Below are 19,622 nucleotides of genomic sequence, written 5' to 3' on the forward strand. Positions count from 1 at the left end.
TTATTACCAATGTATGCTTGTTTCTAAAATTGTTTTCCCCGAATGCTGAAAATGGAGAGATAAAACTGGGCATATTCTTTCCAATTTTTTTAAAGTTTCTTAAAAAAAAGATTTGAAATCGGATGTAGAATCCTCACACAAATTATCAAAACAATCCGACGAGAATCCTCACACAAATGAGCCTATCGGCTCAATTACATTAACGAAAATAATACATTTTCATATGAACACCATACATATATCATTTTAAAAGATTAAATTAAAAAAATTGGTAAAATTCAAAATTTCAAAAATATCACAAATAAATATAGAAAATGAGAAAGAAATATGATTTAAGTAGAAATTACAGGTATTCTAGTAGATTTTCTATTAAAAAGGATAAAAATATTTAATTCAAATTAATATAATTAAAAAAATTAAATAATAAATATAATTTATTTCTAACTAATGTTATTAAAAAACCTATTCTAACTGATCAAATATTTTTGAGTTCTGGTTTGGACAAGTTGATCTTCTACCTGTAATCTGAACTCAAGATCTATTTTAAAAATTTGTCACCAGAACTAGTTAACATTTCAGGAATTGTTATCGAGATCGATCATTTTTACAAATATAAGTTTATAAAATTAAAGAATCCAAGTTCAGAAATGCTCAATTTTATTCCATTTGGGGGTTCTTCACTATGAAAACAAGGGAGATTATTTGTTCTCATGCAATATTCAGTAGGACAACATCCAATAGGTGCCTAGATAATTTGTAAAGAAGGGAGATGTATAATTTGACACTACTGTTTGTCTTGAATTGCTTCGAAATGATTGGATTTTGGTGCACTACTCATGGCCGCCTGCCAGAAAGTCGGGTACAACAATTGCATTGCATTGCGTTTGAAATAGGGGACAACAATTGGTCGGAAATGTGTTCGCACTCAGATTGAGCAAGAGGAGGTGTTTGAAGGTCGGGCAGTATGAATTGGAGGTGATCGAGTTCAAGTCTCCTCCCCTCTTCATCTACACACACTGATGTGCCCAGGATGCAATTCCCGACTCCAAAAATCCGCCTCCTGACACTCTGTCTATTGTAATAACGCTGCACGGAATAGGCGAAGAGTAACCTTGCCCTGTTGTCAGGAGGCATCCAGGCAACTGTGCCGTTGGGCAAATGTGGCAGAGCTTCCTCAACACGCCCCTCTCTTTCCTCCCACGACCCTCCCACTTCCACAAATATCATCTGCCCACCCTCCCAAGCAACCACCTCCATCCACTTCTTCTTCACCGCTTCCCACCACCTTCTATTTGATGATGATGTCACATCCCTCTCCTTTAATAACACCCACAGCTTTACCCCATGGTGCAGGAGCACCTCAAATATTCTAGTCACAGTTGAAGATTATAAAGATTACAAAGATCCTCAAAATAAATGAGAAGGAAGGAATGTATAAACAAGGTCATCAAATCAATTGGGCATCTTGGAACCTATAATGATGCTAAAATAATATTAGGTCTTCAAGATAGGTTTAGGTATAGAAAAGAGTTTAATGTTTAATAAAACTATTGTATGGCTTTTCAAGTTCAAACATTAAATAAAAAAAAGGTGACAGCTGGTTTAGAGGGAAGTTCAGTTTGTAATAGTTTTAAAATACTCAACTCAACGATGATAGTTGGTTGGAATCAATTATTTTAGGGTGTCTTATAAATTGGAAAGAGTCTCTAATGTAAAGGAGGAGAGAATATATTGAAAGACTGGTATGTACTGACTGGTGAACAGCAATATTTTCACAAACTGATTGGTTGGCTCTATAAGTTTCATGTTATTATAGGTTTGTTGTTGCTGAACCAGTAGATTTCTTTTAATGATTTATTTACTACAATAGGTTTTAAAGGAAATGAAGATCTTTCCATGAGGATGAAGGCCTGATACTCATAGAAAGAGTTAATCTAACATGTATAATATATTACTAACCAAGCACGTGCAAAATTAAACAAGATAGAGATTCTACCCGAACAAGGAGTTTATTTGCTGATTGGAGACATTAAACAATATCCATGTGAAGGTGAATCCATTGTTAGTTGGGATTGGAAGAGTGTGTAATCAAGTGATTGAGAAAGCCCTAGTTCAAGAGTAAGAAGTCTTAGGAGGAGTCTGTCATATGGTTCCCTTGTAAATTCTGTGACATTCGAAATCACTAGAGAGGCTTTGTAATGCACTGCATCCATGCATGCTCACATATTCTAAATACTTTAGCTGACAAAATTTTTGAGGTAGATTCATGAGCTTCTCATAGTCTTGCAACTCCAAATGTTTCAGGGAAGCAAGATTTCCAAAACTTTCAGGCAACAAAGATAGTTGTGTACAGTTGACTAAATATAGTTTCAACAACTTATATAAACTACCAAAACTATTTGGAAGGCTCCCCAAGTTGAAAGAAGACCTTAAATCCAAACCTTGTAAACAAGACAAACTACCAAAACTATTTGGAAGGCTCCCCAAGCTGGAACAAGACCTTAAATCCAAATATTATAAACAAGACAAACTACCAAAACTATTTGGAAGGCTCCCCAAGCTGGAACAAGAGCTTAATTACAAATCTTGTAAACAAGACAAACTACCAAAATTGTTTGGAAGGATCCCCAAGCTAGAACAATACCTTAAATTCAAATGTTGTAAACAAGACAAACTACCAAAACTATTTGGAAGGCTCCCCGAGCTGGAACAAGACCTTAAATTCAAATATTGTAAACAAGACAAACTATGAAAACTATTTGGAAGGCTCCCCAAGCTGAAACAAGAGCTTAAATACAAATCTTGTAAACAAGACAAACTACCAAAACTGTTTGGAAGGCTCCCCAAGCTGGAACAATATCTTAAGTCCAAACGTTGTAAACAAGACAAACTACCAAAACTGTTTGGAAGGCTCCCCAAGCTGGAACAAGACCATAAATTCAAATGTTGTAAACAAGACAAACTACCAAAACTGTTTGGAAGGCCCCCCAAGCTGGAACAATACCTTAAATTCAAATGTTGTAAACAAGACAAACTACCAAAACTATTTGGCTCCCCAAGTTGAAACAAGACCTTAAATCCAAACCTTGTAAACAAGACAAACTACCAAAACTGTTTGGAAAGCTCCCCAAGCTGGAACAAGACCTTAAATTCAAACCTTCTAAACAAGACAAACTACCAAAACTGTTTGGAAGGCTCCCCAAGCTGGAACAAGACCTTAAATCCAAACCTTGTAAACAAGACAAACTATCAAAACTATTTGGAAGGCTCCCCAAGCTGGAACAAGACCTTAAATCCAAACCTTATAAACAAGACAAACTACCAAAACTGTTTGGAAGGCTCCCCAAGCTGGAACAATACCTTAAATCCAAATCTTATAAACAAGACAAACTACCAAAACTGTTTAGAAGGCTCCAAGCTAGAACAAGACCATAAATTCAAATGTTGTAAATAAGACAAACTACCAAAATTGTTTGGAAGGCTCCCCAAGCTGGAACAATAGCTTAAATTCAAACGTTATAAACAAGACAAGCTACCAAAACTGTTTGGAAGGCTCCCCAAGCTAGAACAAGAGCTTAAATCCAAACATTGCAAACAAGACAAACTACCAAAACTATTTGGAAGGCTCCCCACCTGAAACAAGAGCCTAAATTCAAATATTCTAAAATAAATAGGTTACTAATGCTTTCGGAAAGGCTATTAAACCCACTATAGTATCATAATGTTAGACAATTCAGATCTTGAACTTGGTAAAGTGTAGTGATAAGATTAGTTAATCTAACACGTTCTATATATACATATCTCAATGAAGACGGGATGGTGGCCGCAAACTGCAAAACAATTTCATTGTTTCTAGTTAGCAATGTCTTTAAAAAAATATTAAAATTAATTTGTTTTTCCAAAAATAATATTATAAATCAGGTAGAAGTTGTAGATCTTGCCTCAAGGACGTCGTAGTCTATGTCAGGGACATTGGAATCCTCAGAGTCTATTTCGGAGAAGTAGGAATTTTTTTTATTTCTCAAAATGATTGCTGATAATCTTGGATGTTCAGTTACATCCATCGATGAATAATCATTATGATTCTCGATGCTAAGCAGCCTTAGATTTTCAAAGGCTCCTCTGCATTCTCCATTTACTATTCTTGTGTTTCCTGTCAATCTCAAAACTCTTAAAGATCTCTTCATCATATTCAGATGATGTGCTTCCAGCTCGAATGCTTCATTAAGAGCGATCCCCTTTATTTTTTTTATGCTCTGCAAAAATGTTTGTAACTCAAAACTACAATAAAATGTAGAGCACAAATTGATCTTTAAAATATTTCCCAAAACTAATTCCTTTTTGCAACTCAAAACTACAATAAAATGTAGAGCACAAATTGATCTTTAAAATATTTCCCAAAACTAATTCTATAAAGATATATGCAGAATTTTGATTGTTAAATTGTTTATATATAAAATCTATAAATCTAGTAAAAAAAAAACAAGAAAAACATACCTCTACATCTTGGAGAGCACCAGTGAGAGATTGTAAGTCGGTGATTCTCTCCCCATCTCTCGACAACATTCTTCCTCGTGCTTTCACTATATCATGAACATTCACCATGCCTTCATCTGTAACATTGAAATGTGCTGCCCTTTGAAGTTCTTCAAACTCTGTTGCTCCAACACTAGAGACCACCCTCTCTCGCTTCCAATTACAAAGAAAGAAGACAATATCAAGAAATGCCTCTTTACACGAGGCATCCAAGCGATTGTAAACAAAGTCCACCATGTGCTCACTTAATTCGCCCTCCACTCCTCCGAGTAACCATGCCTCGAGATAATCCACTCTCTCTCTACAATCTGCCACATTTTGTGCATGCTCGCGTAATCTCGGGCTTACCATTTTCAATATCAGTGGAATTCCCTGGCATATTTGGAGGAGGCCGTCAATATAATCTATGGTGGGATCAAAACATGCGTGGGCAGTATCTAAAGCCAACTCACACAAGATTTCTTTTGCCTTGTCTTGTGGAAGACAAGGTACTGGATAATGGCATCGTTCAACTCTTGGCTGTAAAAGCATACTGGTCTCATTCAGATTTCTTGTTGTAAGAAGAATCTTGCTCTGTGGTGGAAGTGACGCCAGGCCACTAATAGGCAGTAGCTTTTCCAGGTCACTTTGCTTCAATGCATTGTCAACAAAAATAAAGACAAGGTTAGAGGATTGCTCTTTAAAATATTTGGACAATTGTTCCCGACTTTCATTCAAACTATTGAAGTTAATATTAGGGCCCTAAAGGTCTCTTAAGATTTGTTGCTGTGCAACTTTCAGCTAAGCCTCTGAACAGTTCTGCTCTAAATAAACCTTGCGATATTTGTAGTTCTGAAGGTCGAGTTTGCTGAAAACTGTTTCTGCTAAAGTAGTCTTTCCTATCCCACCATGACCATAAATAACCACTGCTTTAACCGATTGAACTTACATATGGAGAAGTTCGATAACAGTATTAGTTGCTTCTTCGATACCCACTACAACAAACACAAATTAAATTTATCAGAAAATCTGTATAAATTTTTTAAAAAATCTGTATATATATAAAAAATCCGTTTAAATAAAAATGAATGAATAATTTCATTTATTTAGAAAAATAAAAAATAATATATGAAAATATATGATAACTATATTATTGATTTTTTATTTTTTTAGTTTCTTATAATTATGACAACCGCATAAACGAAGGGCTATTAAATAAAACGGAAATGAGTACCTGCGTGAGGAGATCTTCCTTGTGAGGGAGGCAACGCAACTGGAATCCTATTCAAAACTTCTTCACTCCTATTCAACACAGCAATTAAGGATTCCATTGTCAGCTCTGTGTACTCCTGCCCAAGTCGTGCTTGTAAACTCCGCAAATCATTAGCCACAACCGGAGCACCGAAAAACCTATTTACCCATCAAAAGTAAATAAAGATTTTCAATCATTCAAGAGTCAAAATACGAACACATGGTGACTAAAGAAAATTGACAATGCATGGCTATGAGTTACTTGGAAAGCGGATGAGACTGCATTTGCGATATGCGATATGCAGAGGATATGAATTGGAGAACCCTCTTCAGCTTCTCTTGATTATCCAAATGATCCTCTAATCGCTTGATGTATTTTGCAAGGTTAAACATGTATTTCAGCAGCACTATTCATTCCTCTCTGTTGGAAGAAACTTGCTCTATTCTTTCCAACACAAAACCCACAATTGGCAATGCTATTCCCACCCACTGAATCTGCGATGCTTGCTTTGTCACATCAATCACAAATACCCGTGTTTCACGATTAAGATTTGGAACAATGCTCTTCTGCACTGAAGAACATATTTAAAAAAAAATTGTAATTTTTGTGAGAAATATAAATTAAAATTTAATTTAATATTCAAATACTCACAACTCTAAATCTAAAAATTTTACTCGGCACCTAAAAAACTGCTCGGCAAATGAAAGTGCCGAGTGTCAGTTTTACTCGGCACATGAAGGTGCCGAGTGCCAGTTATGCTCGGCACTTGCTTGACACTTGTTGAAGGTGCGAGTGACAGGGAATAGGTGCCGAGTGAGCTCAGCACACAAAGGATAGGTGCTAAGTTAGCTCGGCACTCAAAGAAGACAATGGATGCCGAGTAAGTTCGGCTCCAACTAATAAAAAATTATAACTTAGAAAAATCTAACGTGAATGCTTTCACGATTAAAACCAGAGAGTCGAGCTTTAACCTTTCAACCAAGTTTCTCAAATACAATGAATAGAAGAGGAAGAACAATAGATTCAAGCATGCCTACTTGTTTTTCTATTCAACTGAGATTTAAACTATTACAAATCTGGGAGCATGCAGCTTCAACCAAAAAACCCTAAAATGTTAAAGCTTCAAACTTTCAATAAACTTTAAACTTTAAATCTTAAACTTACAGTTCTAATGGCTGCATACAATGGTGCCTAGAGCAATCACTGCTTCAACAGGACAAACTCAACAAAACAATAAACGTACAGAATGATCAGAGAATGAACACGTGCAACTATAGGCACGAAATGAACTTCCTTTTCTCTGCACTCTGACGACTGGATCTGCTGATCTACTTCTTCCTTCTTCGTTTACTCTCCAACTTCTGAGCTCTTCCACTTCTTCTCCTTCTCTCTATTTGGTCAAATAGAACAGAACATTCCTTTTGTCTTCTAACCTAAAATAGTTTTCCTCTCATTTTCAAATTTGAAAATCTCACCTACCTATATTAATTTTTCTGGCTGTTCTGCTGGTCGTCAGATGGTAGGTGGGCATTTGGCTCAAAGGGACAAGACAACCACCGTATTAAACATTCCAACAATTTCTCTGTACCTCAATACATTCAATTGTGTACATCCAGAAGCTTAACTATGATAAGGAAATGAATTTTCTGAATTAGAATAGTTGTATACCTTGCATATATGTTCAGATCTTCAATATCTTCTCCAGTAAATCGCCGCTCGAATTGAGAGAAGCAGTCACCCGATTGGTCTTGGCAAGGCCGGCAATATTTGATTGAAGGTTTCCCTGATCAATGGCAGTTAAGAGCTGGTCTATCTAAGAAATGAGTTCATCAATGTGACTCATCTCTTTCACTGCCGCCAAATTATCAAGAAAATCTTGATAATTTACTTGACCAAGGGCAGAGCTTGAACAGCAGGAGCAAGTGTTGCCCATTCTAATCTCACAGAATTTTTGAAAGAGGGAAGCTATGTAAATGAGATTTGAACAAGATATGACTTAGGGTTAAACAAATGTATGTGCACAAAAGAGGAGATTCACAGTCTTTAATAGATGTATGTTCTCCAGCTGTAAAGGCCAAAGAAAAAGGGCAACGGCTATCCAGGATAGCCGTTGCCAAAAAAAAGCAGGTGCGAAAGCATCTTTTGCAACTTGCCGGATAAATCGGTACAATGTTCTGCACCAGTGGCCGTTGAACTTCACTTCCACTATTGTTTCTTCCCCGTCCTTTATGGGAAGAGAGCCATTAGATTAAAATATGAGTATTTGGAGGTTCCTAAGCTTTTTCATCTAGTTCACATTGTCAACACAAAAATGGGTTTCCTTGAATAACTAGACAAAGTAAGAAAATTCCACATGCACAGACGAAAATAATTGAATCCCTTTCAAATGGATTGGCGTGCGAATCCTCGTTTCCCTCTCCTTGTCGTATCTTACTTCATTATCGTTGTCCTTAGGCTCTTGATTCATTCTCTTACTATTGACTAGGATCTAACCGTTCCAGTGAATTATTTGAATCATCAACCTTTTTAAATGTGTATTTTTGGATCTTATATCAAGACCAAATCGTTTCAACCCCATCAACGTATCTTCTATTGGCAAAACAAAACGTGGTATTAGGTTGGAATATTTGGCAAAACAAAACGTGGTATTAGGTTGGAATATTACAGAGTGATACAACCTAGGATAACATAAAAGCATCCAACCAGTTTTGTGTCTGTTGCCAAATTAAGATAGATTGTTAGGGTTATGATCAGTGTATAGACTCATCCATTAATCATCCCGATTCACTACATTTTATTTATTGTACTTGCTGTTCTATTCAATTAATCAATAGTTATTCACTCACGAACCAACCATATATAAATTTTTTTTTCTTATTTGATATTACTAAAGTTGTGATAAATATTTATTAATTTGAAATGTTATATAATTGATTTATTTCAATTATGATTGGCTCACTCAATTTTCTCTTATAGGACCTTTTTTTCGGACGAGCACTCCATATTCATTATTTATCGGCAAGATTTTAAAATTGGTTAAATCTTCTAATGAAATTTTTCAATTAATACATTAGTAAAAATAGTTTTCATTTTCATAAACATATTTAATAGAAGAAATAGTTTTTTGGCCGATACATGAGATGGGATCAGTTACACCCAAAAAGCAGAATAAAATATACGGTTATGGCTCTATGAGAAATATCAATTAAAATTTAAACTCAAAACTACAACCCTAACCCTAAAAATTTTGCTCGGCACTCACAATTGTCGAGTGCCAATTTTGCTCAGCACGTGAATGTGTCGAGTGGCAGGTTGCTCGGCACTTAAGAAAAGTGCTCGGCACAGGAAGGTGCCGAGTGCCAGAAATTACTCGGCACTTGCTCGCACATGAAGGTGTCGAGTGACAGGCAACAGGTGCCGAGTGAACTCGGCACAAAGAGGAGCTCGGTAGCAAATGCCGAGTATGCCCGACTCACAAAAGAAATGCTCGGCAACAATAGATGCCGAGTGAGCTCAGCTCCAACAAAGAAATTATAACTTAAGAGATTTCAACGTGAATGCTTTTATCATTAAAACCAGAGAGCCAAAGCTTTAAGCTTTCAAACAAATTTCTCAAATGCAACATAGAAGGGAAGATCAATAGATTTAAGTATGCTTGCTTGCTTGCTATTCAATCTTTCACTAAACTATTACAAAATCTGGGAGCATTCGCCTTCAACCAGAAAACCTTAAAATAACCCTAAACTGATAATACTTCAAACTTCAATGAACTTTTAAACCTGCAACTCTAATGGCTGCATACAAAGGTGCCTGGAGCAATCACTGCTTCAACAGGACAAATCCAAACAACAAACTTACAGAGTGAACAAGGAACCACATGCAACTGCAGGCACAAACTTCTTTCTTTCTTCCTTCTCTGCTCAGCTCTGCAACTTCTCCCTGATCTACTTGATCTGTGCTTAATGAATGAATGAATGTGTAAACATTCCTTTTGTCTTCTGACCTAAAAAAATTTTCCCTCTCATTTCCAAATTCAAAAATCTCACCTACCGCATTCATGTTTTCTATCTGTTTTGAGTTGTCAGGTGGTAGGTGGGCGTTTGGCTCTAGGGGCAAACGTCAACGCTGCATTAAGTTTTCCAACACTCCCCCTTTGTCCCAAACCAAAAAAAACAAGGATCACAGCTGATCCACATCAACTACACCAAGACACTCTCTTAGGGGTACAAAAGGTCCAATGCCTAATGGCTTGGTAAAGATGTCTGCTAGCTGCTGCTCAGAGCTGCAAAATTCCATCTTGATATCCCTATTCTCCACCAACTCTCTGATGAAATGATATCTGATCTCAATATGCTTGCTTCTCCCATGGAAGACTAGATTCTTGGACAATGCAATTGATGAGATGTTGTCACAATAAATTGTGGTTCCATCCTCTTGCCTTTCATTCAAATCTATCAAGATCCTCCTCAGCCAAATTGCTTGACATGCTGCTGCATTTGCTACAATGTATTCAGCCTCTGCTATAGATTGAGCAACAATAGGTTGCTTCTTGGATGCCCATGAAATTGCACCCGATCCCATATGAAAAATGTATCCAGAAGTGCTCTTCCTATCATCTAAACTTCTAGCCCAATCACTATCAATGTAACCAACCAACTTGAAATCATCATTCGCAGTATACAAAATTCCAAATCCCTTGGTACCTTTCACATACTTTAGGATCCTCTTTCCCACTTGCCAATGGGAATCCTTTGGTGTTTCCATAAATCTGAAAATCAAACTTACTGCATGCATTAGGTCTGGCCAAGTTGCAGTCAAATACATTAGGCTTCCAACCATACTCTTGTATAATGTTGGATCCACTCTCTTGCTAGAGTCTTCTTTGCTCAACTTCAGACCTATTGCTGTTGGTGTGGGGGCTGCCTTACTGTTCAACATTTTAAATCTCTCCAAGATCTGCCCTGCATACTTTTCTTGAGAGATGAAGATGCCATCATGCATTTGTTTTACTTCTATGCCTAGAAAGTATTTCAAGAGACCTAGGTCTATCATTTCAAATTCACTTTTCATGGTCTCTTTGAACTCACCAATTAGAGCCTTATCATTACTAGTAAAAATCAAATCATCTACATACAAGACAACAATCAATACATTACCATCTGCTGCCTTGATGTAAAGAGTAGGCTCACCATTGCTTTTGCTAAAGCCATTTCTCATCAGATACGAGTCAATCCTACTATACCATGCCCTTGGAGCTTGCTTGAGCCCATAGAGAGCTCTCTTCAATCTATATACTTTATGTTCTTCACCTGCAACTTCATAACCAGGTGGCTACTCCATATACACTTCTTCTTTCAATAAACCATTAAGGAAGGCAGACTTCACATCCATTTGAAATACCTTCCACTTGTGCTGAGCTGCAATTGCTATGATAGCACACACGGTTTCCATTCTTGCAACTGGGACATAGGTCTCATCATAATCTCTTCCATATTGCTATTTGTAGCCCTTGACTACTAGCCTTGCCTTATGCCTATCAATCTTGCTTTTAGGATTGCATTTGGTCTTATAGACTCATTTCACTCCAATCACATGCTTTTTGGGAGGCAATTCAGTTAGCTCCCATGTCTCATTCATTTCTATGGCATCTATTTCCTCATTCATGGCTTTACACCATTTCTTCTCCTTAATAGCTTCTTCAAAATATATTGGATTACTATGAGAAAATAATGCAAAATTAACACTCTCATCATAATCTTCATACCTTTCATCTTGGTATATCTCCCTAAGACTCTTGGTCTTTCTTGGTAATAGGGAGGAGAGTGTGGGATCAGAATCTTCACTACTGTTGTTTTGCCGACTAGCTCGGTCTTCACTGGTACTCGGCACTGACACTCGGTCATGCCTAGAGGAGCTCAGCAATGTCTGAATCTGCTTGCCTTTTCTTCTATTTTCTCCTTCTTCTTGCTGTTCATCAACATCCTCTTCACTCATAATTGGCACTTCACTTGAAGTGCTTGGTGACTCATCAGTTGAACCATACCAAGATTGATTTTCAAGAAATTCCACATCTCTTGAAAGCATTATCTTGTTGTTCAATGGATCTTACAATCTGTATGCCTTTGATTCTGGGCTGTCCCCTGTGAAAATGCATTTCACACCTTTTTCATCAAATTTATGTCTTTGCTCTTTAGGCACATGTGCATATGCAACACATCCAAACACCCTTAGGTGTTCAACTATCCATCTTATTCGTGACCAAGCTTCCATTGGAATTCTGTCACGGACTGCCTTTGTAGGACACCTATTAATTAGGTAAACTGTTGTTGCCACAACCTCTCCCCAAAATTTAGTTGGGAGACCTTTCTCTTTCGTCATGCTTCTTGCCATTTCAACAATGGTCCTATTCTTTCTTTCAGCCACTCCATTTTATTGTGGTGTATAGCTGGTTGTGAGCTCTTTCTTAATGCCATGTTTCCTGCAAAAGTTTACAAAAGAATTGGAGGTATACTCTCCTCCTCTATTTGATCTTAGGACCTTGATATAGTGTCCACATTCTCTTTCAGCTTGGGCTTTAAATTCTACAAATTTATCAAATGCTTCAGATTTGTTCTTTAAGAAATACACCCATGTACGACTGAAATCATCAATAAATGTCATAAAATAAGTACTCCCCCCAATGGAAGTAACTTGCATAGGACCGACTAGGTCAGTATGCACTAACTCTAATGGATATCTAGCCCTCCTAGAATTTTCAGAATTAAAGGGAAGCCTATGTTGCTTACCCAAAATACAAGCCTCACACTTATCACAATAATTTCTTACATGTGGCAAACCTTCTACCATTCTTTTATTTGACAATAAATTTAAACCAGTGTAGCCAAGATGACCATACCTGAGGTGCCATAGTCGTGAGGGGTTTTCAATCACACTCCTTAGAGCTAATTGTGTGGGAGGTGCAACACAAACTTGAGATGAGAAACATGTCTCCATCCTCAAGGGAAACATTGTGTTCTTTGTCATTTGAACTGCTGCAAGTAGGTTCTTGCTCCCATCTTTTTCTTGAATGACACACATGTCATTTTTCATCAGCACTTTGTATCCATTTTGAATGAGCTGACCAATGCTCATCAAATTGTGCTTCATACTAGGGGCCAAATACACATTTTGTATTTCCCTTTTCTCACCTTTCTTGGTGCGGACCATAATAGATCATTTTTCCACAACTGGTAGGGTTCCATTGTTACCCATTTTAATTTCTAATTTGAAACTTTTGTCAATGAATGAAAACAAGGTTTCATTACCACTCATGTGGTTGCTACATCCACTGTCGAGGTACCAAACCTCAGGGCTTCCTTCTTCACCAACATTACACATGATGAAGACAATGTTTTCACTTCCCATATTCACGTCAGCCACATTTTCTTGTCCTGACTGATCTTTCTGCTTCTTCCAGCATTCATTTGCATAATGCCCATATTTATGATAGTAGTAGCATTCTACATTACTCTTATTTGAGTTGTAATTTTTCTTACCTCCTCTTGAAGTATTTTGTGAGCTACTTGCTCCATTTGCTCTTCTTGAGCTTTCTGCTACAGCATTTCTTTGTCCTCCATTTCCTCAGCCTCTGCCTCTGGAGTTTCTACCTGAGCCATTTCTTCCTCTCCCCCTTCCTCTTGGATTTGACTGAGCCTTGAATGCTTGGTCTTGGGTAGAAGAAGATGTGGATCTATTGATCCTATACTCATGGGTTTGAAGAGAACCCATCAACTCATCCATTGTCAAAGTAGTGAGGTCTTTTGCCTCTTCTATGGTCATGACCAAATGGTCATATTTATGAGGTAAACTGCTCAATATCTTTTCCACTATCCTCTACTCTTGATAGTCTTCTTCATTTGACTTCAATTGGTTAATCACATTGGAGGTCCTTAAACTAAAGTCTGCAACTGATTCATTCTCTTTCATTTGAAGGTTCTCAAACTCCCTCCTTATATTCTGTAGCTTTACAGTACTATCCCATGCTTCTTTTGCATAATTTGCTGCTGCAATCTTTGGAAAAATTATCTCTATCATTGCTACTTCAATAAGACTTAATGCCTTAGCATCCTTCCTCCTTGACTCTTTCAAATGAGTCTTCTGTGCATTTGTGAGGCCAGCATACTGAGTTGGGTCTGTTACATCATTGAACCCATTAACTACAAGCTCCCACAAATCATTTGCAACCATTATGGTCTTATTTTTTTTGCAAATGTATCATAATTCTATCCATTAAATGATGGTGGCTGCTGCCATATCTTTCCTGCATCTCCTGCCATGTCAAATATCCCAAGAAAAAATAAATGTGCCCTAACTCACTTTGGATGTGGGGCTTCAAAGCTCTAATACCATGTGAGAAATATCAATTAAAATTTAAACTCAAAACTGCAACCCTAACCCTAAAAAGTTTTCTCGGCACTCACAATTGCCGAGTGCCAATTTTGTTCGGCACGTGAATGTGCTGAGTGGCAGGTTGCTCGGCACTTGAAGAAAAGTGCTCGGCACAGGAAGGTGTCGAGTGCCAGAAATTACTCAGCACTTGCTCGACATGTGAAGGTGTCGAGTGACAGGCAACAGGTGTCGAGTGAACTCGACACAAAGAGGAGCTCGGCAGCAAATGTCGAGTATGCCCGGCTCACAAAGGAATTGCTCAGCAACAATAGATGCCGAGTGAGCTCGGCTCCAACAAAGAAATTATAACTTAAGAGATTTCAACGTGAATGCTTTCACCATTAAAACCAGAGAGCCAAAGCTTTAAGCTTTCAAACAAATTTCTCAAATCCAACATAGAAGGGAAGATCAATAGATTCAAGTATGCTTGCTATTCAATATTTCACTAAACTACTACAAAATCTGGAAGCATTCGGCTTCAACCAAAAAATCCTAAAATAACTCTAAACTAATAATACTTCAAACTTCAATGAACTTTTAAACCTGCAACTCTAATGGCTACATACAAAGGTGCTTGGAGCAATCACTGCTTCAACAGGACAAATCCAAACAACAAACTTACAGAGTGATCAAGGAACCACGTGCAACTGCAGGCACAAACTTCCTTCCTTCTTCCTTCTCTGCTCAGCTCTGCAACTTCTCCTTGATCTACTTGATATGCGCTTAATGAATGAATGAATGTGTAAACATTCCTTTTGTCTTCTGACCTAAAACGTTTTCCCCTCTTATTTCCAAATTCAGAAATCTCACCTACCGCATTCATGTTTTCTATCTGTTCTGAGTCGTCAGGTGGTAGGTGGGCATTTGGCTCCAGGGGCAAACGTCAACGCTGCATTAAGTTTTCCAACAGGCTCAACAAGCACACACAGAACTGGAGATCAAGAACATTGGTTGTTCAAGGAAGGTTTTGGAGAAGCGAACTCTACAAGAGATTGAGCCACAAAGATATTCAACATGTTCCTACATTGACTACTAGACTAGAAAAGGAATTGGAAAGCGAGCAATAGGAGAGTTGAACCAGCGATTACACTGGATTCTTACTTTATTTTGAAATTTGCTTTTGATTAAGTGTAAATTCTGTAAGAAGACGTATTTTGTAAAGGTCAAAGAAGATGGAACAAAAATGGAATTTGAACAGGTGTTTGCCATTCTTTATTGCTTTTGGAAAAACCTATTCGCTTCCTTTGAAAACTTCTCTCCTTTTAGCATAACAAAGTCTATAGGGATTGCATTCATATAACTTAGAGTGAGTAGACTAGTACAATCTGTAATAAAGAAGCCTTTGCGACTTTTCTTGAAAACCAAAACCTTCTTGTACATGTGAAACATAACTATTGCCACGGGTTATTAAAATTTGACTTGATAAATTCTGCCAAGGTAATCTGTAAGGAATATGATAAATACTCTTACTCTGCCTAAATCAACGATTTCTTCCAGCAGTTCGAGGATAGGTATTATTTTTTTTGGGTAACCAAGAAACAATTAGGTCATTAAAATCAGTTTGACCAAAACCATTGCCTATGCCTGAAATGGGATATGACTTGAAATATGTTTGTATTTCATTAAATAAACTTATTTCAGTATGGCCATTATGATTAATTTTTTTTGTTCAAAATAGAGACTCTCAATGTAAATGCATACTTGCGATAGAAATAGTATATCTTCAACCACTATCGATGGTTTCTATTCAATGTCCAACATAGGTGCAATGTCAAAAGCTTGCATATGCAACATATGGATTGCATTATATTTGTAGCTATAAAATTCTCTCTCATATCATTGTTTCCCATGGCTAGTTTATAAACAAATGGATTGTGCATTATAGGAATCGTTGTTTTCATTGTTCTTCGTCGTGTTTTAAACGAGTGTTAGTGTCTTATTATTTGTATTTAGGCAAATAATTCAAAATTTACATGGAAGTTAGTTTGAAGTGAATCGTTATTAAACCAGACAAGTGATGCATTTGTACAATTTTAAGAATTACATGAGTAATGGAGCTCTGTTAATTGCATTGCATAATCATGCATACAAAATGCTTTCGTATCTTTGAATATTATTATATTTCATTCAAAACTATATTAGAACATATAGATTTGACTGTGTGGAAATCAATTTTCTGTATTTATTTCCAATGTGAAATTTATATTCTTGAAAGGTGTATTTTGCAATTTGTGACATATCTATAATATATCCACCGGAAATATATTTCTTATTTAAAACTACAGATTTCCTTAAACAAAGTGGGGAAGCTTTCGCATCATATCAATGGAATGTAAATTCTTAAACCAATGGGAACCAATGAATTTTGAAAAGTGTTATACCTACTTTAAAATGTCCATTTTGAATTAATTTCAATGAACACATATTTTCTTTTAGCCTAGAACAAAGCCAATTAACCAAAATAAAAATAGAGGCTAAATATTGTTATATGCAGGTATAAACTTTAGTTAAAAAACAAAAGATTTACAATAACCTAATTAATTTAGATTGATTATTTTCCATAAATATTATGAACTCTATCTACTTTAATCATATCATCTTGTATCTTCATATCATAATCATAGAATATAAATTATAATAAAAGTGTTGAACAACTCATCATTAAATTATTATTATATTTTTATTAATATTAATATTTTTCTATATAAATTATTACCTTTTATGTCAAAATGGACAATTATTAATATTTTATAATATATTTCTTTTTATGTTTAAATATATTAGTTCAATTTAAATATTTACTATCCACTATTTCCTTCAAAACCACATAATACATTATGATTTTAAAAAGAAAATTGGTTAATCTTAACAAATCTTTTAATTTTTATTAAAAGTAATAATTAACGTACATATATTTAAATTTTTAATAACTTTTTACAACATAAATATCTTTCATACATAAAGTTAATATAATAATTTATTATACTCTATATTTGTCATCTTTTATTCAATTTTTCATAATTAGAATTTTAGAAAATTATCTTTAGATCAAGGCAACTTTGTATTTCAACAATTTATTGATCCTATACATATTATTTTTATTACTTTAAAGGCAAGTACATGCCACTATGTGGCACTTGTTTTATTTTGGGTTTGGAAGCCGATGTTTTTCGTAGGGTTAGAAAATTAATATCTTATACACTAGCAAACTAACAATGGCATCTTAGCGTGCTATAGGCACCTTGTAGAAATTTGTAAAAGGTAATATATTATTTTCTTAGAAGTATGAGTTATTTGTGAGCTATTCAACTTCTCTAGTAGACCAAGGGTCTATTGACAATACGAGTATTTTGAAAATGTACTACCACTTGAAAAATATCTTCTATTTATTAAATTTTACCTACTTGTATGCATGGATAAATCACTTGGTTTCAAACCTCTATTAAACAATTTGATCTACCTCATTCTCATGATATGTTACTTGTCTCTAGAAAAAAGATATGTATGCAAATATTGCAGGAAAAAAATTTATAATTCTTTTTATCTTAAGATCAATTATAAAATATTTAAGCATTTTGTAGTAATTAAACTACTACTATCTATGATCTAAAGAAATCTAGAAATCTAAGGATAAATTATAATCTATTGTAAACTTGCTACATATTGGTAAAAGAAAATAAAAATAGTAAAACTTTACGTATGCAAAATAGAAATTTTCTATTGGCTTAGTGAAGCTCGTTGACACTACTATTAGATCACATCAATATCTCCAAAATTAGTGATACAAAACTTATACATGTATAATTGCAAATTTTATGGTGATTTGTAATAAAGCCGGCAGGCTTCTTCTCCTTGATTTTTTTTAGTTTAACGCACCCTATAGGGGATGACAAGTATTTACGTGGATGTCGTATGCAGATTCACATGATTTTCTATATGAAAAAAAAGGTCATTTATGTTAGAGTAATTAGATATTTCCTAATTAACTCTAGTTGCTTAAGCTAAACTTTAAGCATCTAATAATTAATTCTTTTATTAATTATTTTGATGCAACCTAGGTTAGACCTTTTTAGGGTTTCAATCTCTTTTATAAGGATGATCTCTCTTTGTAAATTCACTTGAGAACCGAGATTAATTCATTGTTGATTAGAGAAATCTTTTTTTTGGCTCATCAGGGATGTCTTGTCTATGGATATGACATTTTTTGCCTCCATAGCTTTTTGCTTCTCTCTTTCTGTGACAAGTGTTTGTATGTAGGCGATTCTTGGGAGTTGTGGGGTTAATCTTTTATCAACTTCAACATGGTATAAGATATCTAGATATTCATGCCCCTATTCTATTCTTGAGAGATTTGGCATCGATTTTCAGATCTATGGCTTTTAGAGGATTTTGTATTGGATTTGGTCGAGGGGATGCCTATTTTTGGGGCACTATGAGCCCAAACAGACATCACTGTTGAGCTCAAAGTTTTCAAAAATCTCCATTTCCATATAAAATATGTCTAGTTCAGACGTTGTTGAAATTTGAGGCAAAAAAATTTACACCTAAGCCTGAGCACGCAAATCAAGGCAAAAAAATTTATTTAATTAAAATATTATTTTTTGTTTGAAAGCTTATTATATTAATGGACTACGGTGATTTGTTTTTGGTTTTTGGGTGCATGTGGAGAGGGGAGTTTTTTTTTATTTGAAGGTGCTCGCGCATATGTGTACCATCTTTGCATCAAGCTTGGATGCTCTTTTTTTTTGTGCAAGTCCATTTTCTATGGGACCATTTTTACTTGATCCACAAACTTTTCTTTCTCGAGCCCTTCACACAAGATTGAAGCCCACATTTTTGGAGTGGGCCCTCTAACTTCTTGTGGATGATAGCGCATTTGTGTGGATATCTATCAACACCATTTTTTGGCAAGATATGTGCCCAATGGTTTGCAAACATTCTTTTATCTGTGAGTTAGCCTCTATTTGTTTGGATAGCACAATTTTCTTTGGCATCTGACTGAAGGTTTAATCACAGTCCTCTATTTGCCTCAGTGTAGCATTTAAAATATTGGAGGGTGTGCTTTAACATTTGGAGAGGTCATGGTTACAAGCGTTTGATGTGCTTGTGTTAAAAAATTGAATATAGAAACAACATACACAGAAAAATCAGAATACAAAACTATTTTATTCATTCATAAATCTCTGTGATGATTTTTACATTAGCTCAGAGGTTCTATTTATAGAAGCCTTTAGATCATTCTAGATTCAAAATTCAGTTGTAACTTGCTTTCAATGTGGGCAGAAGATTTTGGTTTGATGGATAGCACTGAAGTTATCTGCCAACCATTCTATATGTGGATAAGCTATTTTTCACTAAAGAAGGATTTGTTTCAACTGTTTGAAAGAAATAAGGAATGTAATAACTGCTCATTCAATTTGTAACAAAC

At 35.7% G+C, this 19,622-nt stretch overlaps 1 pseudogene; it reads right to left on the reverse strand.

Moving 5' to 3' along the window:
* Positions 1-834: 834 nt before the first annotated feature.
* Positions 835-5,466, reverse strand: LOC149527928 (uncharacterized; annotated as a pseudogene).
* Positions 5,467-19,622: the final 14,156 nt, after the last annotated feature.

This window comes from Cupressus sempervirens, unplaced genomic scaffold (genome assembly GCF_028749045.1).
Source record: "Cupressus sempervirens isolate cs-2001-9-10 unplaced genomic scaffold, ASM2874904v1 CseChr00c100005_01, whole genome shotgun sequence".
In the NCBI taxonomy this organism is placed as follows: domain Eukaryota; kingdom Viridiplantae; phylum Streptophyta; class Pinopsida; order Cupressales; family Cupressaceae; genus Cupressus; species Cupressus sempervirens.